Source organism: Spinacia oleracea, chromosome 6 (assembly GCF_020520425.1).
Source record: "Spinacia oleracea cultivar Varoflay chromosome 6, BTI_SOV_V1, whole genome shotgun sequence".
Lineage (NCBI taxonomy): Eukaryota > Viridiplantae > Streptophyta > Magnoliopsida > Caryophyllales > Amaranthaceae > Spinacia > Spinacia oleracea.
The window spans coordinates 86,640,720-86,665,650 of NC_079492.1; the positions used below are offsets into that span (position 1 = coordinate 86,640,720).

Consider the following 24,931-nt stretch of genomic DNA (forward strand, 5'->3'; position numbering starts at 1 on the left):
ATTAGAGACCATGAGTTGTTGCGTGGGAAATTAAATATTAATTTCTATGTTCTGAGATACATATGGAAAGTCTTCCACATATCTATGGACTGCTTGGATAAGTAAATCCACAAAGAATCACTAGCAACCTATATAGTTGAAGTAAAAGTAATTATTGCCTAAGAAGCAATGAAACATAGTTGTTTATATTAAAGAGTTCTTCACTGAACTTGGGTGGATCACATGTCTGCTGATTTGATGGTTCTTCATTGCAAAATGCGTAGAACCACTATTGAAGTAAGAGAGACTAGATCACATAATAAACAAACTCAAAATATCTTATCATCCTATCTCGAAAGACATTCGATGAAAAGGATATTAAGATTGGCAAAGCATGATAACTATACCTATGCAACAAGTGAGAAACAACACTCACATTGTAGCACTGGAAATCAAGCATAGCTTTGAATTCCATGAACTATTTTAAAGATGGGTTTGAGTCCCATGGTTGTAAAACATTGGGGTTGAACATTTATCATATATGAAATGTATTTTCATATTCCATTTAATCTTGGTTTAGTATTAAATGACGAGTCCCTTCAATTTGACGATATATTCAAGATAGACTGTCAGGACCAGTCTTGTGACTAAGAAATGTCTATCAAGTGAACTTGAATGTCAAAAGTTGAAAATGGTCCCTGGTCGGAGTTTTCTATAAAGATAGACGCATAGAAAACGCTAGACAAATAGAATGCAAGATGACTAGAAGTTCTGTTTCTTGAACTATGTGGACATGGCAATGTCGCAATCATTTGCATATATACTTACTTTGGGAAGACTAGTATCGGACAGACCTATGAAACTTTACTATAAGAGATGAAAATCTGTCATAAGTAAATTTCATTAAAATTATTAGACACTAATCCTCAATACTGAGTGATTTGAGATTACTTGTTTGAGAACTGCTTACTTTGACGTTGTCAACTGTCGCACCGTAAAAGGAGGCTATAAAGGCAACGCTCGGGTAATCACCTATTAAACAAAGCCTAATCTCAAGATCGCAAGATTAGGATTGTCCTCCCATAAATCGGGATGAGATGCTAAAAGTTGTACAACGCCACTCGGAGAGCTAGAAACTGTAAAATGCATGGTCGTGCTCAGATGAATCATAGGCTATGAATATCTACTTATTTGATCAGTTGAACTTTGAAACCGAGAAACACCTCTGGACATAATAAGGATGACAACTCTTACCTTATGTTCAAAGAGCAAGCATCAAGTGACAAAGGAATTAGGAAATGCACACTTGTCCCTAAGGACAAGTGGGAGAATGAAGGAAATAATTCCCTTGATCCAAGTATGCTTTTAATGGTAAGTCTAATAAATGCGGTTCAATGTTAATTATACAAGTGAATAATTCAGTGAGATCAAGTGAACTGTATGCCTAACTAGAGGCCGCTTCAGTTCAAGTGGATTAATGATATTAATCCACAGCTTACTCTTGACTGAACCCGTAGGGTCACACAAATAGTACGTAAACGGATCAAGTATTTAATGGCATTAAATCCTTCATCTATGGATATTCGGAATCGACGGATCTTGGTTTCAGTGGGACTGAGATCGTCGAAGGCAAATAAATGAATACTCCAGAAACGATGATATTGCCGAAAACGGAAATATGCATCATATCGGAAATATAAATATTCTCCAAGTCGTAGATGTTTTCGGAAACGGAAACATGGTACGTATCGGAAAATATTATCGGAAATGGAAATATTACCGGAATCTAAAATATTGCCGGAAACGGAAATATTGTCGGAATCGGAAATATTATCGGAATCGGAAAATAATTCCGGAAACGGAAATACTAAATATTCGTTCGAAACGGGAATTAATTCCGGAATCGGAAATGTTAAATATTGTTCATATCGGAAATGAATTCTGGAATCGGGAAATTAATCGAAAGCGCGTCATACGAATTAGCATCGGACGAGTTTGCTAGACGAAGGCCCAGCGCGAAGCCAGGCCCACGTCCAGCAAGCCTGGCGCGCCTCACAGCAGCCCAAGGCCACGCCAGGCCCAGCACGCGCCTAGGCTGCAAGCACAAGGCAGCAACGCGTGGGCTTCATAGCTGTGTGGGCTTTGCGTATGCGCGGGCATGGCCTGCGCGCATGCGGGTCATGCTCGTGTATGCTTGCGTAGGAAACCTAAACCATGTAGGATTCGTTTAAAGATTAAATTACTATGTCTACTAGATAAATTAATTAATAGAGTTTTAATTAAATTCAGATTAATTAATTCGTTTCCTAGTAGGATTCCAATACCTTTTCCATACCCTATAAATAGGTGATCAATGCTCACAATTTATAACGAGTTTTCTAAGTATTCATAAGAGTTTTAGGCATAAAATTCAGTCACTTATTTGCCTCATAATAACCGAAAATAAATAGTACCTTTGGGGCGATTCTAGTTAATTAAACCTAAGGCGGATCTGGACATGCTGTGGAATTTCTACGGAGGGATGAAACTTGGAGTCCTAAAGACTTGTTCTTGTTCGGTTCGGGCGCAGCAAGGGAGGGCACGCTACAAAGAGTATGCATCCTAAATTATGCTAATTGTTATGTGGCAATTAATTTGGCATCCTGGCTTTTATGGTTTTTCCGCATGATTTATATTCATTTATATGTATCATAACCTAACATTTTCCAACGCTGGGACAATCAGGTTGGAAATTTAGCATCGGTGGCCTGTGGTGTGAAGGTAATTTCTAGTGCTTGCAGGCTCTTTTCATTATTTGTTTGTGCAGTTGGCCCATTGTAGTCAGATTTTTTCCGCAACTTAGTTTTCATTAATCTAAGCCCCTTCATTTAAGCTTTCATGCGCTCACATGTTCAACATTCCGACGCGAAGAATATGATTCCTGCGTACTAGCCTTTAGGTTTGATTTTGTAAAAGCTGATTCGAAATATTAACTTTTTGACTTGGTTAGGCCTAATTTCTTAAAAGTACCTTCGGCGCAAATTTAAATATGCCTTCCGTGATGGGTATTTTCAGCCAGTCCTACGTAATGCTTAAGGAAAATGCGTATTCCGGTCTTTTACATCAGTTGCACAAAGGTTCGACTTTTTAAATTTTGAATTTTAATTTACAAGCTCGAATGCGAGGAACAAGCAGGGTACGCGCTAGAATAAATAGCGCACACTAGTGAAGCGCCAATTTTTTCCAGCGCTTGCTTGGTCAGCGTTGTTTAATTTTCTAGTGTTGGCAAGGGTAGTGCTAATTTTTTTCTAGCGCTTTGACCCTGGCTGCAGAATTTTTTTGATTCGTAGCTTTTTATATATCTCGATGTTTAAAGCATTTTTTTGAATTTTGACAGCATTGTTGGCCTTAAACTAAGTGTCTGGTTGGTTAGTTTCACATAGCACGTAAGATTTCTGCACGAAACTAACAACGAACATGAGTTCAGATACAATACACATTTAGGTTTATGCTAGTCTCTAAAGTTCAATAGGTTTGGGTGTCGAAGTTTACCAAACCTAACTCCAATCCCCTGACAGGCCCTTGTTAGAGTAGCCAGGTTCATGACGAATTTTACCAAGGCCAATCCGATACGTGCTGGAGTGACATATACCGTGAATGGACCCATGAGATAAGTGGTTTAATTTTGGTGGATTTGCTACATTTTGAACGTGCCGAGTGGACAACATCCGAAGCGCGTGCATCCCCGGGCTAATAGGTGTCCTTATTCCCAACTTCCGAGATGAAACATGCCCCGGAAGCCAAGATTAGGTATGTGGTTCTGTCGCTTTCATTCGTCACATTGAATACATCAAGTCGCCCCAACTGAATAAGGAAGTTAATTGGGGTGTAGCGTTCGGTTTCTGCTATAAGGCTTCTTCACCGACGCACTAATTGCACAGATTACTTCAATATTGTCCCCAGTGGAGTCGCCATTGTGAGGGGGTCAAAAAAACACGACAGGGCGCTTCTAAAAGACTATACGGCTCGCGCGACCTTTTTTTCCTCTGGATGTGGAAAGCTATATTAAGTAAAACAGGGACTAACTGTGGGCATTAGCCTCTTTTTCACTAGTCTGTAGGAGTCGTCATTCAGTTTTCAATACATTGAGGAAAATTAACATAACCCAGTTATCGTGATATGCATGGACTGCAGACATATTTGACTCACAAAGGCCATAGGTTCCCTTATGATCCCTGATGTGGAGATCGCTCAACATACATCCAGCGGAGTAGAGATAGAGAGTTCGGGGGATTACTATTGCGGGGAGTGCCCAACATTAACCCACGCGGCGGTCCTTACTAGTTCAATGCGACGATGAAAGGGACATGCGTAATGCTACATTACTAATCTGAGTTGATTTTAATGCAAAGATAATTAACTAAACAACGTCAAAAGAGTGATTTAAGTTGATTTAAGGAGCCTAGAAATATCAGATTTGTCCAGAGATTACCTTATTAGGCGTGATTAACAAAACAGATTATATGAACAGATTTATATGATGGTAAAAGTGATCAAGAGTAGATTTCAGGTTACAGTATAGCGTAGGCTATACTGCGGTCCTCAGGAACACTAACCACTTGACTTTGCTAGCTTTCCTTTTAGTTTTCGAACCTCCTGGTAACTGACTTAGTGCGGGACGGGATTCTTTAAAAGTTTTAAGTGTTTAGGCTAGGTATTGGGACAGAGCTTCGGCAATACTGGAACTTAGCTGGTCAATCGTACGGGTAGAGTCTGCTTAACAGTGTGTTAATGCGGCAGACTGTTGAAAATGCGGGACAGAGAGAAGATGATTAAGCTTCGGTCAATAATCAAGCTTAGGGTTTTTTGAGGGGATTGTGTGTATTTTCCGGGGTTTCAGTGGCCTCTTTTTATAGCGTAACAGGCCGAAATAAGATAAGATTGAAGAAATGAGAGTTTTCTGAAAAGCACGTAGTAGCGCTGTAAATTTGTAGCTGTAACAGCTCTGATTTTCAGCAGCTTTCAATTTGGTGTCAAAGTATGTTTATTAGCCTAATCTCGCTCCTAAATGACTCTTGAAATAAATTCGAAAATTAAGATTTTGAGTTTGTTATTTTAAAATAATTTACTGTTTATCGACGAGTAATTATTAAATTAAGATTTCTATTTTAAATCGAATTAGCAACTTAATTTTGATAATTTATTTCCCTAAATGAGTAAAAATTTATAATTAAAATTGGTACGAAATTTTAATTTTTTATTTGAGTTATTAAGTATATTTATATTTTAGCTTAAAAATAAAAACTAAACTAAATCATATTGTTAACTGAATTATGTCAATTCATTCCTTTTATTTTATATGATTTTATGTGTCAACTCTAGAAAAATCTAGAGACCCTTTTTTTTTTTTTTTTTTTTTTTATTTCTCTCTCTTGGGCCTCACGAAACTCTCACTCTCACTCTCTCACCCTCCCACTCTCACCCGACACTGTCTCTCACTCTCACTTACAGACACACTCTCTCTCTCTCTCCACCCTCGTTGTTTCTCTGCTCTTATGCGCCGCCGAGTCGCCGGCCTCGACTGCCGTTCCCTCTCGTCGGCGATGTTTGTTGTTGGTTGGTGTGGTTGAGTATGCTGATACTCCTGTCTCTCGTTTCTCCTCCTCTCGACCTTGCGCAATACCACCGCCGACGGTGGCCTTAAATGGTCGTCGTCGATATTCCATCACTCAATTGGGTAATCTCTTTAATCATATTGTTAATTGATTTGAGTTTTATTGAATTGAGAAAATTCCAAACCCTAATTTACTCTTTGATTTTCACTCTCACCTCTGACGGGAGATCGTTTCCCCGTCCCAGTGGGCTCGCCACCATTGTTGGTGGCATCGGGTAGTAGTCCTCGAAGTTGGTGTAGCTATTGTTGGTACCCTGATCGTCCTCCCTACTTTCCTTGCCTCTTCTCTCCTCCTTGCCACAGTTTTTGATGTTGTTGGTGTTGATTCGATTCGATTGTTGCTGTTGATTGTTGCTCCAATTGTTGTTTCTTCTCTGCTTCAATCTCTCTGAAGGGTATAATTCAATCTCTAATTCAATCTTATTTAGTTCATCTGATCAGTTTAATTATTATATATATTTTTTAGTTTAATTATTCTGGTTTAAATGTAGAAGCTTTATAGAATTGTGTTTTAATTGATTTGTTAGTTTGATATTAAAGGAATGATTTTGAATTATTGAATTCAAACAAATTTCATTATTTTGTCAAACAATATAAATTTATTATTTCATTTCCAAAAAGGTTTCTCTTAAAAATAAAGTAAAATTAAGGCTTCATAGTGCGAGCATAATAATTTAAGGATGCTTATAAGTAATACCTTGTATAAATTAATGGTTATTGATGTATATAGTCTTCAATTAAAAATGTTTTGTTTATTAAGTTTGATTCGATTTTCTTAAAAAAATAGGTGCCATGTCAATTTCTAAAATAAGTTTATCAAGTTTATGTTTAGTTTAGAATGAAATTTGAAAGATTTATTAGTCAGATTTTGAAGAGAGTTCGATTTAGTTCTAATTCGATTAAAGTGAATGGTTTATTGATTAGAGACTTTGTTTGTTGGGGTGTATTATTGGAGGTCGTTGAATTATGGATTTCCGCGGAGGTTGATGATCGAAATGTATAGTTATTGGAGTTTATATCAAAGGTACACATCGTCCAACCAACTTCAATGTTTGAAAATATTTTTGTGTTTAAGTATCATGTATATGTATAGATTGAATGTCGTTTTACGAATTGAATGTTTTTTTGCGAATTAAATTGTGTTTTGCAAAACTGAATTGTATTTACAAATTGATTTGTTCTTTGCAAATTGAATTGGATTGTAATGCTTTTATGAATCATGATTCATTTAAACGAATGTTTGTGTCAATGAGAACCCAAGTGAGAGATGGTTTGAGTTGTGGTATTGAGCGGCTAGAGAATTGAGTTCATTGAGTATCTTGAGGTCGAACTTAGAAATTGTGAGATATGTGAAAAAGTCAAAAGGTTAAGAGAGTGTTAATTAAGAGTTAATCATAAGTGAATACGTTAATGATCAGGTAAAAGTCCTTGCATAATGGAATTAGTCCTACTTGAGTTTCTAAGGAGTTGAGGTCTTAGTGTTAAACTACATAAGAGATCCCAAAGTAAGATTTAGTGGAACCAAAGACATCGCTTTTAATTTTAAATTCTTGTTTTCAATGAAGGTTTATGTTTTCTTTCAACTGGGTCGTACTTGTTTTTAATTTCTTTTTAATTTCTTAAAGGACATATATTTTATCTTAATCAAGGGTTAATAATAAAAGGATTCTTTTAATGTAGTAAATGAGAAATCTCTATACTATTTTAAGTATAACAAAAGCCGAGTTTTAATGATTCTTGAATGAGTCGTTTCAAAGGTTTGTAATCTTTCCTAACAAGCCATATTTATTTTGGAATTTCCTAAAAGTCTCATGTTTTTCCCAAAACTATGAATTATGGAACTCAAACTAGCTTTGAACAATATTAAAGTGTTTAATGAACTTAAGAGTTGAAATAATAAACTAAAGATGTTTCGGTTTTGTTTTAAGTTCTTTAAATACAAACAGTTTGCAAATAAGTAAATCTTTGACAAGTTTTATAAAAGAAATTATTGTAAAGAATAACGATATACTTTAAAATAAATAATCAAGTTTTCATATTTTTGAAACCTATTAGTTTGATATATAACTAGTGGGCATTTCTAAGAATAATAAAGTTTAATTTGAGTAATTGAGTTTTATGTAAACGTTTCTAAAACACATTTCAGGCACACTAAGCTCACCTAATTTAACTTTTATAATTAAATCATACTACGAGGTTATTTAATATTCAATTAGATTCTCTAATGGACTATAGTTAACGATGTTACCCTTTTGAGGTCAAATTATGAGTTTGTTGGTTAAGAAGTTTAATCAAAGGAATAAATCAACAAGAGTGAATTCATGGGTTAACTAGATCTTTACGATGTGAGTGGTGTAAGTTCAAAGAGTCAACGAGTCTCGAGGATGATTTATTTATTAGTTGAGGAATTACTCTGAGAAAGGAGTTGAGTTGAAATGTTATGGGAAAGAAGCAAATAGATGATTAAAGAACGCGAATAGTAATTTGAGAGCAAAATCGTATATATATATACTTGAAAAATAAATTCTTAAGTAGGGGAAAGTAGTCGAGTATGTGAGGCGTAGTCCTCACATGCATCGGTGATGAAAAACATTGGAAGCGAGTGCTACATCAGTAGACTCGTGGTAAATGGGCTTGACCCATGTTTGGAAGCGAGTGCTACATCAGTAGACTCGTGGTAAGCGGGCTTGACCCGTAGTTCGGCGGGATAGACCCGTTAAAGCGGCTTGGCCGTAAAGCGAGTGCTACAAAAGTAGACTCGTAGAAGCGAGATAGACTCGTAGTTAGGGACATGTCCTAGTTAAGTCTTGCAAGCGTATGTTTATCAGGAGGGCGACGACCCCCACCGTATAGAGAGAGCTGGTCGTGCTGACCCCTCTCTATCCGTGTTCACTTTCCCCAACTGCAAACTAATATGTGGAAATAAATTATCACTTTTCGCATTGTGTTATGAAATTATATTCGAATATGCATTGTGAGTTTGAATTGTGTTTGTGAGAATGTTACGTAGGAAAGTTATAAGACTTGGTAACATTGTGGCAGTGAGTTTTGTAATAAGCTATGAATAAATATATATTATGAGTACATGATTTATAGAGTTATGATTGGAAATGAATAAGAGCACGTCAATAACTAGATGAGTAATAAGTAGCGAGCTAAATTATTGAGGTAATTGTGAATTGGGAATACTATGGTGATGTAAAGTCATGAGTCTTTGTGATAATACTATGGTGATGTGGTTGCATCACGTTTTCTTTTAAAAGAATAACATTGTTTGAATCATACATACTTCACGAAATTGTTTTTAACGAGATTCGAATTCTTTCTTCAAGTTAAATTTTTCAGGTGTTTTGAATAAGTAAAGTTGCATTTCAAAATAAACGTAAAACTGAATCAAAAAACTATTTTGAGCCACCTATCAAATGCATTTCAGGTTGGATGTGTGTACTCAGATTACGCTGATTTTGTTATATGAACCTGTCCCGGTGGGGGCAGAGTTAAAATGTTTTGCAAGTAGCAAGAGTCGAGTCTCAGTTCAGATTCAAGGTTCGTAGAGTTCCCCAATGGCCTTGTGTGTCCAAGGTTGGATTATGGATTCGCCAAATGTAATTTAGTTTTCTAAAGTGTTGTTAATAGGCTGTATAATTTCTTCTTAAAGCTTTTAGTTATAATTTATGGATTATATATATGTATTGGAGTCGTAGTTATGTTAAGTTTCTTTAGTTTAAGGTTAAGTGATGTGCTTAAAAGTAGCTCATTATGTGTGGGCTGCTACAGTGACACGCTGGAGATATTTTGGGATAGGTTATATGTTGGAATGATGTAATTGAAGCAGGCGAAAGAGAATCTGACGTAATTTCCTAAACAATATCTTAGGTTGTCCATATTTAGGGGGAGTGCTGCCGAAATTTTTAATAACTAATTAAGTTTAAGGGTCTTGATTAGTGTCTTTGAGTTAGGCTAAACCCGTGATTAAATCTCTGAAGTTGTTTAAAGAGTTAAAGTTTGTTTAGCAGGGTTTAAAGTTGTAGTTACGTTGAGTTTGTTTAAATTAAGACTAAGTGTGTTTAGAAAGCAGCTCGTTAAGGGCGGGCTATTACACTAGCGCTTTGATCAGGAACACTGGAAATTTTCAGCGCTTAACAATGCAGCGCCAGATCTGTATTTTACAGCTAGATTAAAACTTTATTTTTGCTTGAATAGGTAAGAAACCAATTACAGCGCCAGAAAATTATGGCGCTTGTGTTGGTGCGCTGGAATAATTGTGGCGCGTGCTTGCCAAGCACTGGAATTTTCCAACGCTAGTGTTTTACTTCCACTTTTCCAGATTTATTCGGTTTGATCCGAATCTCACTCACGGTTTAATCTTTTAAGAATATCAGTTGGTGTGCAACTCTTCATTCTTTATCCAATGATTAATTATAGTGCAACATAATAACTTGAATATTTATTTTACACGGTTACTATTTTGGGCATCAGTTAAGCGTAGAAGTTACTATAAATAGCAGTTTCTAAAAATGGAAATGCGGTTTTTAGGATTGTCAATTAGTCACAGGCTATTCGTCGCATACTTAGGAAAGCGTAGTCAAGCAGAGTTTGGTTTCATCATCGAACACATCACTTCGGGCCTAGGGACAAATATAGGCGTCTACAAGCTCCAAATGTCGCCCCTCCGTAGATAGTCCAAAACACATTCAGATCCACCTTAGGTTCAACCAACTAGGATATAATTTAAGATTTTTATGTACTCAAGAACTCTCTATAAGTGATACGCAATAATATTGATCGAATTCAAGTTGTGATGTATATCTAAATTTATGATCATGGATCACATATTTATAGGGGAATACAATAGTCATATCCTACTAGAATTAGATTTATCAAAACCCTTAGAATTAGGATTTAAGTCAATCTCAAATTCTTAGTATTTTAGGAACCTCCAAATACTTAGGTATTAAGATTATCATAAAGTTCTAAATCAAGTAGGATAAGGAAAACGGGTATCTTGTGGCCCAAGCTACTTGCCTCACAAGTAGCCTTAGCGCCCAAGCCCATTGCATCGCCCAAGTACCACGCTGGTTGTTGCCTTGGTGCGCAAGCCTTGCCTTGCTGCCTTGGCGCCCACGCTGCTACGCCTCCCATGCCAAGGCTGGCAAGCCACGCTGGGCGCTGGGCCTTGTGCATGGCGCTGGCTTATCGTGCCTTATGGGCTTGCTCGTCGAGCAATGGGCTGGCTCGCTTGTCGGCATGTCGATCGTCGTACTTCCGATTCCAGAATTTATTTCCGATTCGTACAATATTTACGTTTCCGAAAAAATTTCCGATTCCGACAATATTTTCCGGTTTCAACAATATTTCCGATTCCGATAATATTTTCGTTTCTGGCAATATTTCCGATTCTGACAATATTTTTATTCCTGTACTTAATATTTTCCGAAACAAAACATATTCCCGCTTCCGGTAATATCTTCGACTTCTAATATTTATATTTCCATCATGAACCATATTTCTGTTTCCGGCAATATCTTCATTTCCGGCAAATATTCGTTCTTTGCCTTTTGATGATTTTAGCTCCCACTGGAACCAACATCCATCATTTCCGAATGTCCATAATTAGAGTCTTTATTGAATCTTATATTCACCTAAATACTTGATCCATTCACGTACTATTTGTGTGCCATTACGGGTTCAGTCAAGAGTAAGATGTGACATTAGTATTCTTAATTCCACTTGAACTGAAGCGACCTTTCGCTATGCATTCAGATCACTTGATCTCACATAATAATTAACATGTTTAATTAATACTGAACCGCATTTATTAGACTTAGCATAAATGCATTAAATGCAAACTTGGACCAAGTGCATTATTTCCTTCAATAATTTTAGCTACTTGGTATTAATAGATTATCTCATGTGGTGTTTAATGTAACTCGTTTATTTGTGTCACATTTAGCATAATATCATGTTATATACATTTAATAAAGTTTCATTAGCAAGGTGTTTGGTCATAATCCGGCCAAAGGTAGTATCTTATAACATAACATTTTTATAAGGTAGTTTATTACAACATTTTTTTTATAAGGTAGTTTTTCGCAAAAATCATATTTTATAAGGTAGTTTTTGACAAATTTGCCTCTTTTAAATTAAAATTAAGGTACTTCTTGTTTGTTGGTATAATATCCATAGTGTGTGTGGTGGTCGGTGGACATATGATGTTACTCTCACCCTATCATTTATTCTATAAGGTATTTTGCTTCCTTCCTTTCTCTGCTTTTCCTTCAGGAATATTAATGTGTAAAATAGTGGAGGATTCCCATGCACTTAATACTATCCAAATATGCAAATAACAAATTACTCCAACAGTAAACAATTGAGAGATTATATATTGTAATGTTTCTAATTGAAACTTAGGCTACTAGAGTTGGAAGTCTGTTTTCTTATGCTCGTCACTAAGCCGTCTTAATGTTAATGTTTTACCTCCTTGAACTACAATTTTTGTTTCTTAGAACAAATAGTTTAAAACTAAAATTTAGGAAATGTGTGAACCATAGAGTTTACGCTTATTAGTACCTACAATGGTTATAGCTGACCCGTTTGTATCAAGGTGTTGTTTTATGTCAATCACCAGGTTTCAAGGGCTCCTCTTTGTTGTATGTGTTCGCATTGTGGCAGTTGTTTCTGGACACTTGATATTGAACAACTTGTTAGGAATCTCCATCTGTATCTCATTTATAAGTCATGTGCGGCTTCCAAACAATAAAGTATGTGCGATGCTCCTTGCATGATTGTTTATGTACAACATCTTTTTGGTTTTCTACTCGGAGAGATTCTTTGGTGAGAATTTTATGGTATGTAGCAACCCAAAAAGCATCTAATCCCATTCATACAGTAGCAACTAGGTTGAGTCTTCCTGGTTTGCAATTGATTACTTAGAAATTGGAGATGAAGATTGTCTTCCATAGGAATTTACTATGTGGAGTCACTCCAGGAGAACATGCAACAGACTTCATGATGCTTATACTAGGAGACATGGTATAGCATTTTCGCAACTTTACTATCTATATCAGTGATTCAATGGTTGGCGTGTTATTCAGTCTTGATTCTCGAGTTAATTTAATGTTGTTGATACTAAATGCTTTGAATTTTAAATAATACTCCCTCCGCCCCTTAATATTCTCCCCAGTTTGATCGGCACAAAGTTTTATGTAATTTAATTGACTTATTAATTTATTGTAGTATTTGATAGTAAGGTATATTTTTTTTAATATAGTTAGTGGAAAAAGTGTCAAATAAAGGGGTGGGGGTGGGGGTGAATTGAATTTTTAAATTCTTTTTAAGGAAGTATGAATATATGTAAATCATGGTCAAGTGAGAAAAAATGATATAATATTAGTAAAAATATGTCATATATAAAAACGAGACGAGTATTAAGGGACACCTTTATAAGGAAAGTGGGGAGAGTATTAAGGGACGGAGGGAGTAGTACATATGTTTGCTGGTGCCTGCTGGTGGTAGGCCATAATCAATCATATACACTTTTCTTTTACTCTCCTAATCATTTCTTCTTATGGTTGGAGAGCCTACGTGCTAGCTCATCACAATATCATTAAGCAAGGTTGTCTGTTGATACTTGGTAGTTACCCCCATTCAAGCTTTTAGATGCTTCAGGGCTTTGTGCATTGAGGTGCCATCAACTTTGTGTTCTTCAACTTAAAGTCTTTTTCTATTTTTTAGGTTTCCTTTGGCACGTGAAAGAATTCATTTCCAGTCCTTTTACAATGAAATCCTCTGTTGAGGCAAACATATCAAGTTAAATAGCAGGCTAATTCGATCTTGTCCATTTACAAATAAAACATCATACGTCTACTTAACATTTTTATCAGAGATGGAAATGTTGTTAGGTAACTTTCAGGACATAAATTCACAGTATATTTTCCTTGCCTTTTCTCAACTAGTAGTGAAATGTTCTGATTGTCTTCATCTGTCCTCATCACTAGAAAAGCCTCAGTCCTTTGTCGCTAAGGAATTGTGTACTTAAATATATTTTTGAATGTTTTTTATTTTCAGGCTATCCCTGCCATGCTTTTAGCATTAGTTTTCAACTTTGATCACAGAAAGAGCAGAGATGTATTCAACCCATTAGAATTTGCATCCTCTCGAGGGCACAAGTATATATGGTACGCCACTTGTAGATATGTTGTCGGCCTTGTAACGTCTTTGGCTGTTGGAATTTTGACACATTTTCCATAGCCAACCCTTTTATACCGAGTAAGATGTTCAAATCCTTTTTATTTATTTATACGTTTATAGTGTTATTATAAGGATTCCAGCATACCGGCATACAACAGTTGGGAAATTTTGAAAACGACATGGTTGATGTGAATCCATGTGATTACTTATTAGAAAGAGATGTTTCTTCTCGCGTGTAACTTGCTATTATGGGTTTTAAATGTCAATCCATGCTCACTTTTAGATAAACGGCATACATCATATAAAATTTTGTAACTCTAAGTAGATTTTAGAACCAATTTTGTGGCCTTTAGGTTAAGATTTTACTGACATATATGTGAACTCATGGGTCTACAAATGCCCTGATTTTTAGCTTTGCTGGTAATAGGACATATGTCTGATTAGTTGAACATGGAAGGAAATAATTATCTGTGAATTTCATCCAACTGTACATGGAACCTGGAGCTAGTTCTATTCCAAGATAATTACAAAAGTTTCTTTAGATCCCCCGCTCCCCCTCCAGTACAATAGTGAAAAGTATTGAAACATATTGCCCGCTTCTTTGAGTGTTGGAAATATTGAAGCAGAGAGGCTTCCGTGATTATATGTTTTTGATAAATTCGCAGTAAGGTTTATGAACATTTTTGTTGTCGAGGTTTACCTATTTTGTTAAAAATCGTGGAACTTCGCATAATTACTAACTATTTTACTTATTACAATTTTGTCAATAAAGTTAATTTCTCCCCTGCAAGGTCAAGCATCAATACATCATTTGTTAGTTTTTCTACAGTAACTTAAGTTTCAGCCAAATTTTAAATGGTTTGTTGTACAGGTGGAGGAGATGCAAGTAGGACTGTGCACCGGTCAAGAACTGGCCCGGTCGGGACTGGAACCGGAAAAGTCCAGATCTGGAATGTCGTATTTTCTACGTCCAGAGACCGGACCGGACTAATTCCTGTCATGTCCGATCCGGACCTGATTATTCGGGTTTGATCCGAACTTAGATCGGTGGATCCCAAAATTTGCAACTTCTTATTTCCGGATTTATTTTTTAAATAAAAAAAGCACTTTAAAATTAGACTACAACAAACTCTAAACACATAAAATTAAGATGAGGACATGAGGTAATCAATAATCTCATCTTATCCAAAACAATATATGTAAATCAGACATTATTAGGCTCTGTTCTCTTTACCTTATTTTCACTTATTCACTAGAGGAAAAATTGCCATCTGCTTTCTTTCAAGTGCGGCTCATTTAATAAATTGGCAGCACTTTAGAGCACCAAAAAAAAAAAAACACATTTCACAAGTGCGGGCTCATTTTAGAAAATTGCCAGCACTTGAGTTTATGTGCGGGCTATTTTTAAAATGAGCCGCACAAAATGTCACGGGTTCTTTTATTCATTTTTCATTTCCCCGCTCCTCTGCTTCTTCTCCGGTTCTTCTCTGCCTCATCGCCGCTGCTCTTCCTCTCCTCTTCCTTCCGCGTCGCTCCTCCTCCCCCTCCGCCGCTGAGCTCTACCTTCTTCCAGATCGAACTAATTCAGGTTTGTTCTTCGATTTTTTTTTAAAATTTTCGGTTATTTTTGGCGATTCTAGTGTTTTTATTGTGTAATTATTGTTAATTTCTCTCAGTTTTGTTATTTTATTTTTTGATTGTTCGAATTGCGATTGTATTTACCAAGGAGTTATTAACTTTGATTTTGCTGTTTCGTTGTCGTAGTGTAGTAAGATTGACCTCAAGAAGAGCTCCTAGTTTCTGAAAAAGAAGAAAAAGTTGTTTAGCATGTTTTTAAGTCGATCAATTAGTAGGAGGGATGACAAATAGAATATTTGGTTTCGTTTAATCTCACACGAAACGCAAAAGTTTCGATCTTCCCTCAAATGTTTGGCCCCTTTATCCTCCCAATTTACCAGGTATTTTAATTAATCCCCCACTTAATCCTTTTTTTCTCTCTCTCCTTTTTCGATCAATTATTTTTCGGAATGAGCTGAATTACTATTTTATACGTATAGGTTGTTGATTGTCGCAAAATTCATAAATAAAATATTTTGTTTATTACAAAAATTTGAGCATATTATCATTGTTGAAATAACTTGAATTTAAGTAATGAATTTTATGGTTTTGATTCAGGCTGCGATTAATTTATGTTGTTGTTGATTGGGCAACTTCTAACAAATTTTTATGATGTTAATTGGCTATGAAGATAGTGGGTAAAAAATTTAGTATCATGTGTGTTAGATTGATTAATCTTGGATATTAACATAGATTTTCTTGAAGGGGTGGTAAACTAGTAGTGGAGAGCTCTTATGGTCTTTGATAAATGTATGTGACACCAATTTTGGATTTTTGTTGTACATAGAGATATAGTTTGAGTAATTGAATTTCTGTTTGTTCAATGATAGGGATGGGGGTGGTTATTAACTTTGATTTTGCTTTTTCTTTGTCGTAGAGTAGTAAGATCGACTCAAGAAGAGCTCCTAGTTTCTGAAAAAGAAGAAAAAGTTGTTTAGCATGTTTTTAAGTCGATCAGTTGTAGGAGGGATGACAAATAGAATCTTTGGTTTTCGTGTTAGTCTGTCTTAAGTGATAGGAGTAGCTATCAGCAGAAAGTTCTTTCCTGGATTAAAGCAACAAATGGAGGTAGTCTGTTGTTGTGGTTGTGGCTTGATAGTAAATTGAACTTAATGGTTGGTTGTATGAGGATTTGTTTGGAGTCAATAAGGTTGAACAATCTGATGGCTGCTGGTGTAGAATATTGTACATGTAACAGTCAGGGTACTGGTGTACTAGGTTTATCTGGAACTTTGTTTTGCTAAGGAATTTGGTATGGGAACTTGTTGCACAGAATGACATTCCTAGTCTAAGACTTTCAGAACTCTAAATTTGCTTGATATTGTGCGTTTCTTATGTCAAATGCCAACAGAAAACTCCTCAGTTTTGTTATTTTATTTTTTCGGTTCGAATTTCTGAACTCTAAAGCTGCTTGATATTTTTTCGATTCGAATTTCTGAACAGAAAAGTTGCTTGATAAGTTTATGTTGAATATGCTTTGTGAATTATAAAATTTAAAGTTGCATAGTATTTTGGGTCGTGTAAATTCCTGTTTATTTTCTTTTCAATGAAGTGGCTATACGCAAACTTGAGATTTAAGTCATTTAACTTGATTACATTTTGAAAAATTGAAAATTTAGCCGTGATTTGGAGGGCCTTCTGAAATACTGAGATTTTTAAATACCTAGATGTGAAACTTCATATTAAATATTACTGCAACTCTTCTTGATCGGCAGTTCTTATCATAAGGAAATTGGAATTTTCTTTATACATAAATCATTTTGTTTGTAGAATAAGCTTCTCAGACTATAGACAGGTAATAAGTCTTGCAACTCTCTTTCTAAAGACATCAGACTTCTTCCTTTTGCTCAAATATAACCAAGCAGCCAGCCTGGAAAATAAGGCATCCTTCTCAAAAGCATGAGAATGGAGACATCATTATTTCAATTTCAAAGAACAACTATTGATAAATAAACTTCTGAGACTTTTGACCTATATACATCCCCATTTAGCTGGCTTATGTTGTCATTATTAGAAGCTTAAACAGATTGGCTGGTTATGCTGCCCATGCTAAATGTCTGATTTCAGAGTACTTTTACCCTTCATTTTTTACCTCTGAGAGAGTCAATTTTCTCTGATATCATAAAGGAAGATTTTGAAGTTCTGTTGGCCAAAGGCCCGAAACTAAAGTATGATCTTAATCTCGGTTTTCTACAGCAACTCCTCTCCACTGACATTCTTTCGGGATTTCACTACCTCCTTTGACCTTTTATATTTTGGTCGATACCAGATTATTTATTGGTCTTTCTGTATCTAGGAAGATTTATACCTGATAGAAAAGTTTACTTGTTTTATCAATGGTATTTCAACATTCTTAGAGGTGTTATGATACAACAAAGCTGATATCCTTGTGATTAATTAATCTCAAGAAAGCTGTTTATCTCACCCTCTTTAGATTTCTATTTGAGATTAGCTATGTAAATCTCCCAACAGTAAAGCAATGTACTGCTACGCTTCACATGTTCTGTGTTTCTTGTGTTGTATTCTGATCTCTTTGGGTACTGTGTTTCTGTACTGCTGCGGTGCATTTTGATCTGATCATATTTTTTTTCTGATATGTACTGATGCTTACTGATCTGCATTGATGTTTTACTGATCTGCACGGCTGCTGCATAACTGCTCTGCATGTTGATTTGCACGGGTGCTGCATCATTAAGGTGCTTAAATATTAAGGTGTTTGTTCTCATCCCAACTTTGATACTCATATTTTCAAAACTAGTAGTTCAACTATGAAGATTATGTATAGCTAAATACTTTCATTATTATGATTAACCAGGTTATGCTTTCGGGAATACTAAGTATTGTGGAGACCGATGTTGCATTGCTAAAGGCTGTATTTCCTCTTTCTATTGAATGTAAAGGAAATTGGCAATAGGCAGTCAAATATAATCCTCACAAAAATCCTGAAGGTGGAAAATATTTTTCGCATTCAAGAAAGCTTATGAACTCCTGCAGCGTGTAGGTACATCTTGAATATATTGTTTTTAATCTAGTACACGTATGATGATCATAATGCCTTTTCAATTTATTGTTTTGTAGTCAAAATATGAACTATAATGAACAAACGAGCCTTAAATGTGCATAACTTGACCAAATTAGGTGATAATGGTCTTTGAAACATAAAACTAATTGTATTAAACATGGAAAGACTTTAAAATACTTATTTAAGTTCATTAGTTGAAAGTTGGGATCGAAATAAGCCATTTTAGTCAAAATGTGAACTATAATGAACTAACGAGGCTTAAATGTGCATAACTTGACCAAAATGGGGTATAATGAGTATTTGAAACATTAAACTAAGTGCATTAAACATTGGAAGGCTTTAAAATACTTATTTAAGCCTAAATGCCTTTTCAATTTATTGTTTTGTAGTCAAAATTTGACCGATAATGAACTAACAAGGCTTAAATGTGCATAACTTCACAAAAATGGGTGATAATGAGTCTTTTAAACATAAAACTAATTGTATCAAACATGTAAAGACTTTAAAATACTCATTTAAGTTCATTAGTTGAAAGTTGGGACCGAAATAAGCCATTTTAGTCAAAATGTGACCGATAATGAAATAACGAGGCTGAAATGTGCATAACGTCACCAAAATGGGTGAGAATGAGTCTTTTAAATATAAAACTAAGTGCATTAAACATGGAACACCTTTAAATTAGTCATTTATGTTCATTAGATGAAAGTTGGGACCGAAATAAGCCATTTTAGTCAAAATGTGAACTATAATGAACTAACGAGGCTTAAATGCGCATAATCTGACTAAAATGGGGTGATAATGAGTATTTGAAACATAAAACTAAGTGTATTAAACATAAGATACTTTAAAAACTCAATTAAGTCCATTAGTTGAAAGTTGAGACCGAAATAAGCCATTTTAGTCAAAATGTGACGGATAATGAACTAACGAGGCTTAAATGTGTATAACCTCTCCAAAATGGGTGAGAATGAGTATTTGAAACATAAAACTAAGTGCATTAAACATGGAAACTCTTTAAAATGCGCATTTAAGTTCATTAGATGAAAGTTCGGACCGAAATTAGCCATTTTAGTAAAAAATGTGACCGATAATGAACTAACGAGGCTTAAATGCGCATAACTTGACTAAAATGGGGTGATAATGATTATTAGAAACATAAAACTAAGTGTATTAAACATGAGATGACTTTAAAATACTCATTTAAGTCCATTAGTTGAAAGTTGAGACCAAAATAAGTCATTTTAGTCAAAATGTGACCGATAATGAACTAACGAGGCTTAAATGTGCATAACTTCTCCAAAATGGGTGAGAATGAGTATTTGAAACATAAAACTAAGTTTAATAAACATGGAAAGGCTTTAAAATACTCATTTAGGTTCATTAGATGAAAGTTGGGACCGAAATTAGCAATTTTAGTCAAAATGTGACCGATAATGTACTAACGAGGTTTAAATGTGCATAACTTCACCAAATGGGTGAGAATGAATCTTTGAAACATAAAAATAAGTGTATCAAACATGGAAGGACTTTAAAATACTCATTTAAGTTCATTGGATGAAAGTTGAGACCGAAATAAGCCAATTTAGTCAAAATGTGACTGATAATGAACTAACGAGGCTTAAATGTGCATAACTTCACCAAATAGGTGAGAATGAGTATTTGAAACATAAAAATAAGTGTATCAAACATGGAATGACTTTAAAATACTCATTTAAATTCATTTGATGAAAGTTGGGACCAGAATAAGCGATTTTAGTCAAAATGTGACTGATAATGAACTAACGAGGCTTAAATGTGCATAACTTCACTAAATGGGTGAGAATGAGTATTTGAAACATAAAACTAAGTATTAAACATGGAAAGAATTTAAAATACTCATTTAAGTTCATTAGATAAAAGTTGGGACCGAAATTAGCCATTTTAATCAAAATTTGACCGATAATGAACTAACGTGGTTTAAATGTACATAACTTCACCAAAATAGGTGAGAATGAGTATTTGAAACATAAAATTAAGTGTATCAAACATGGAAAAACTTTAAAATACTCATATAAGTTTATTAGTTGAAAGTTGGGACCTAAATTAGCCATTTTAGTCAAAATGTAGCCGATAATGATCAAACGAGTCTTAAATGTGCATAACTTCACCAAAATGGGTATTTGGTGAAGTATAAAATAAGTGTATCAAACATATAAAGACTTTAAAATATGTATTTAAGTTCATTAGTTGAAAGTTGGGACCGAAATTAGCCATTTTAGTCAAAATGTGACCGATAATGAACTAACGAGGCTTAATTGTGCATAACTTTACCAAAATGGGTGAGAATTAGTCTTTGAAACATAAAAATAAGTGTATTGAACATGGAAAGACTTTAAAGTACTCATTTAAGTTCATTAGTTGAAACTTGGGACCGAAATTAGCCATTTTAGTCAAAATGTAACCGATAATGAACTAACGAGACTTAAATGTGCATAATTTCACCAAAATGGGTGAGAATGAGTCTTTGAAACATAAAACTAAGTTTATTAAACATGGAAGGACTTTAAAATATTTATTTAAGTTCATTAGATGAAAGTTGTGACGAAATTAACCAATTTTATTATTATACGGTTTATTTTTTCTTTGTTTTGAACAAATTAAGTCTTAATTTATTATACGATTCAATATTTACAATATAACTAAAGTGTATATATATTTTTTGATGGTCGATCTTTTTAAGGTATTCAATAATCCGAGGGAACGGCCTTTCACCTTTGAGGAGATAGATGAAGTTCGAGAAATGTTGGCAAACTTCATTACCAGTGATCGTCTTTGATATTTTCTTGTACTGAATCTTAAATTATGAATGCTAGCTAGTTTTTCATATGATTGTAATGTAATCGACTTTTATATTTACAATTATATACTATTTGATTTAATTATCCATATAATTGGATACTTTTATATGACGTATGGAGGTTAATCAGTGGCGTGGCCCAGTTGTAATATGTAGCAGGAAAATCGGTTGAGTAACAAATCTAGATCAAGTGCGGCTCATTTATAGGCCAACGCTCATTTTTATGCTTGTGCTACCCATTTCTATGTCAAGTGCGGGCTCATTTTCAAATTTGGCAGCACCAAATATGTCAAGTGCGGGCTCATTTTCAATATTAGCAGCACCAAATATGTCAAGTGCGGACTCATTTTCAAAATTGGCAGCACCAAATATATCAAGTGCGGGCACATTTTACAAATTGGCAGCACTTGAAACATCAAGTGCTGCCAATATTTTGGCAGCACTTGAGAAACATCAAGTGCGGGCAGGCCATGTGCTGCACATGTAAAAGCCCGCACTAAACCCCTTAAAATGAGCCCGCACTTGAGGTTTTTTCCTCTAGTGATTTCAGGTCTGATAAGATAAGATAAAATAAGGGCCAATAAGATAAGATAAGTTCAGGGTTAATAAGATAAGATAAGATAAGTTCAGGGTTAATAAGATAAGATAAGATAAGATAAGATAAGTTCATGGCCAATAAGATAAAATAAGATAAAGTAAGGTAAATATTATCTAAGGTAATACTATAAGTTCCAATAAGATAAGATAAGAGCTAATAAGATAAGATAAGATAAGATAAGGGTCAATAAGTTCAGATAAGATAAGATAAGGGTCAATAAGTTCAGAAAAGATATGATAAGAGTCAATAAGATACGATAATATAAAATGCCTATAAAATAAGATAAATTCAGGGCCAATAAGATAAGATAAGATAAGATAAGTCAAATTCAGGTAAAGAGAACACTATAACAAAGATCCAAAACTAAAATTCAAATGAATATCATTAATACTTAACCACATATATGATTTTTTCACAAAAACTAATTTGTAAAAGAACTAGATCATCATATTAAAAATCCAATTAGAACCCAAAACCACAAGACTATAATTTTATTAAACTTTCAAGTTCCGTAAAAAAACTTCCAAGTTGACAAGTTACTCCAACTTCCAGATTGCCATACTTAGCCAGATGCTAATGCTTGAAACTTCGAAGCGGGAAGCAGAAGTAACGTATCGGCGATCTTGTGGGCCGTTGTGACTGACCGTGGATGGCTGATTTTGGATTTGTGGATAGAGAATGGGGGTGAATGAGAGAGAATGAGAGAGAAGGATACAACTGGGTAAGTGAAAGGGGGAGGAGAAAGAAAATATGACTATTTGGGTAATGGTGGCGGCTAAGTCTGGTAGAGTTTTTTTACTTCTCAACTTGTGTTATTATTTTAAAAAACTCAAGTTTCAGGTCCAAATCGTTTTTCCGGTTTTTGACCGGTCCGGAATCCGGAATCTTAAAATTTTTAAGACCGGTGTCCGGTCCTGAATCTACCGGCCTGGACCGGACCGGACAATTAAGGTCATGTTCCAGACCGAATTCAGAACCCGATCAAGTTATGCACACCCCTAGGTGCAAGTACATGAAAATGAAGGTGGCATGACGACTACACATGGTGGCTTTTGTTGGTTTATCTTGCCTGCGGGATGTAATTACACATTTTTCTCCTGTAAACTGCTTCATTAACCAAATAAAGTCGTGATCTTTAATTCTTTTAAATTGGGTTAATATTGGATCCTTGGACGGAATTGGGTCGCTTAGACATTCATTTCATTTGTTTGGGAAGTTTTATTATTCTTACATGATGTGTTGTCTGAATTTTTTTTTCCGGTTGATGGCTTTAATACTTGCATCAACAAATATTTTGACGCCAATTGATGAGCCGATTTCCGGCTTTAATACTTGCATCAACAAATATTTTGACGCCAATTCATATAGCTAACCGGCTATATTAACTATAGCGGCAAGCATAAGGTTCGTTCCAAGAGAATGGTTATGTTTGAGTTTTCAATCTAATGTGTTTAAAAGCTAATTCGAATGGAAAAAGAATTTGTGTAAGTATGAATCTATTGAAAGCAAGAAAAGTATGAAATATGAACAAGTAAAGAAATTCTAGAGATTTCGGGAATCGGCAATGGAAGTTGAATTTGGAGTTCCGAAGATCAAAAATGCAAAGGTCAACACACATTGATTATGCAAAGACTTGACAATTAGAGGAAAAGCAACGAATGACGCGCTCACCACCTCTCGGGTAGAACGCGCTTAGTTCTCTAATATAGGAAGAGCTCTCGCATGATCCTAAGACTAAATAACTAGCAATTGAAATCAACTCTTCACATGCAACATCCTAATTCGCAATCTCTTGCCAAATTAACATGAAGCACTCCAATCAATCCTAGTATAACTAGCATTTGCAACTACCAATTCAACTAGTCATGGAAATTCTAAGCATCAAATCAAAGTTTAATTACAACATAAACCTGAGTTTCCCTTCATTTCCCCCAAATTCATTCCCAAGCTTCACCCCTAATCTCTAGACTATGAACTATTCAATAGGCATGATTATGACTAAGATTAAACTAAAACTAATCCTAATCATGAAACTAATTGAATTAATGAAACTAATTGAATCAACAAAATTCAGAAAATTCAAATATCAAAATTGGGGGAAAAATCAAGAAAATTCAAAATACGAAACTAAATCTAAGATTCAACAATGAAATCAAAGCTTAAACGAAAATAATGAAGCATTTAAATAATGAAATAACAAATTAAAGAGAAAATTAAGAATTATACCTTGAATTGTTGAAACTGCATCAAAATTGAAGAACACAATTGAAGAACAAAACTCAAATGAAAGAGAAGAGAAATCTGAAATTTAATGTTTGAATCAACTAAGAATTGAAGAATTTGAAGCTAAGAATCCTAATCCTAACCTCTAATCTAATTCTCTCTCTTGAAATCTAATTATGAAAATATAAAAATGAAAACTAACTAACTACGTGCTTGAAACAATGCTGCGCATTCCCTTTTATAATAGCAGTTCCGCGACGCCGTGCGACCGCACATCATTCTCGTTCGTTCGCACACAAACACACTGAGTTCCTGGTCTTTTTTTGCTGATTCGTGTGCTCGCACAGAAGTATGTGCTCGCACAGAAAATCCGTGTGTTCGCACGGCTGTTGTGGTTGTTGTTCTGATGCGCGCTACTCCTGCTGTTCTTGCTCGAAGTTGCTGCTGTTCTTGCATGAGTAGGAGTGGCTACTTGCGTGTGTCACTGCAGGGTTGTAGCTGCTACAAGGGACTGTAAGGGAGCTCGTTGGAGAGCACAAGAGGCTGCTACAAAGGCTCGGGCACAACTGTTGGTGGCCTGCTTGTGTACAACAGATGTTGGTCGTGTGTGTGCCATGGATATGGCTGCTGATCGTGCGCCCTTGCTGCTGGACTTTGGGGCTGTTGTAACCTTGCGTGTTGCTGCCTAGTTGTGGGCATCGTATGCGTGTTAGTTGCTTCGCCTAGCACATCGCAAATGAATCGTATAGCATTAGTAAATCGTAAAGCACGTTATTAAAAATCGAAAATCAAATTATGAATTCGTTTAACATT

The 24,931-nt window shown here is 35.2% G+C and overlaps 1 long non-coding RNA gene across 15 annotated transcripts; it reads left to right on the forward strand.

The window, feature by feature from the left end:
- Positions 1 to 5,402: 5,402 nt before the first annotated feature.
- Positions 5,403 to 21,379, forward strand: LOC110802716 (uncharacterized). Of its 15 annotated transcripts, none has more exons than XR_008924019.1 (9): positions 5,403 to 6,027; positions 6,588 to 6,656; positions 11,787 to 11,877; positions 12,237 to 12,393; positions 13,700 to 13,900; positions 14,694 to 15,410; positions 15,587 to 18,151; positions 18,255 to 18,440; positions 21,181 to 21,379. It is a non-coding gene; the product is annotated as an uncharacterized lncRNA (long non-coding RNA). The 15 variants fall into 15 exon arrangements; XR_008924028.1 differs by having other exon boundaries at positions 13,700 to 13,809; XR_008924021.1 differs by having other exon boundaries at positions 12,261 to 12,393.
- Positions 21,380 to 24,931: the final 3,552 nt, after the last annotated feature.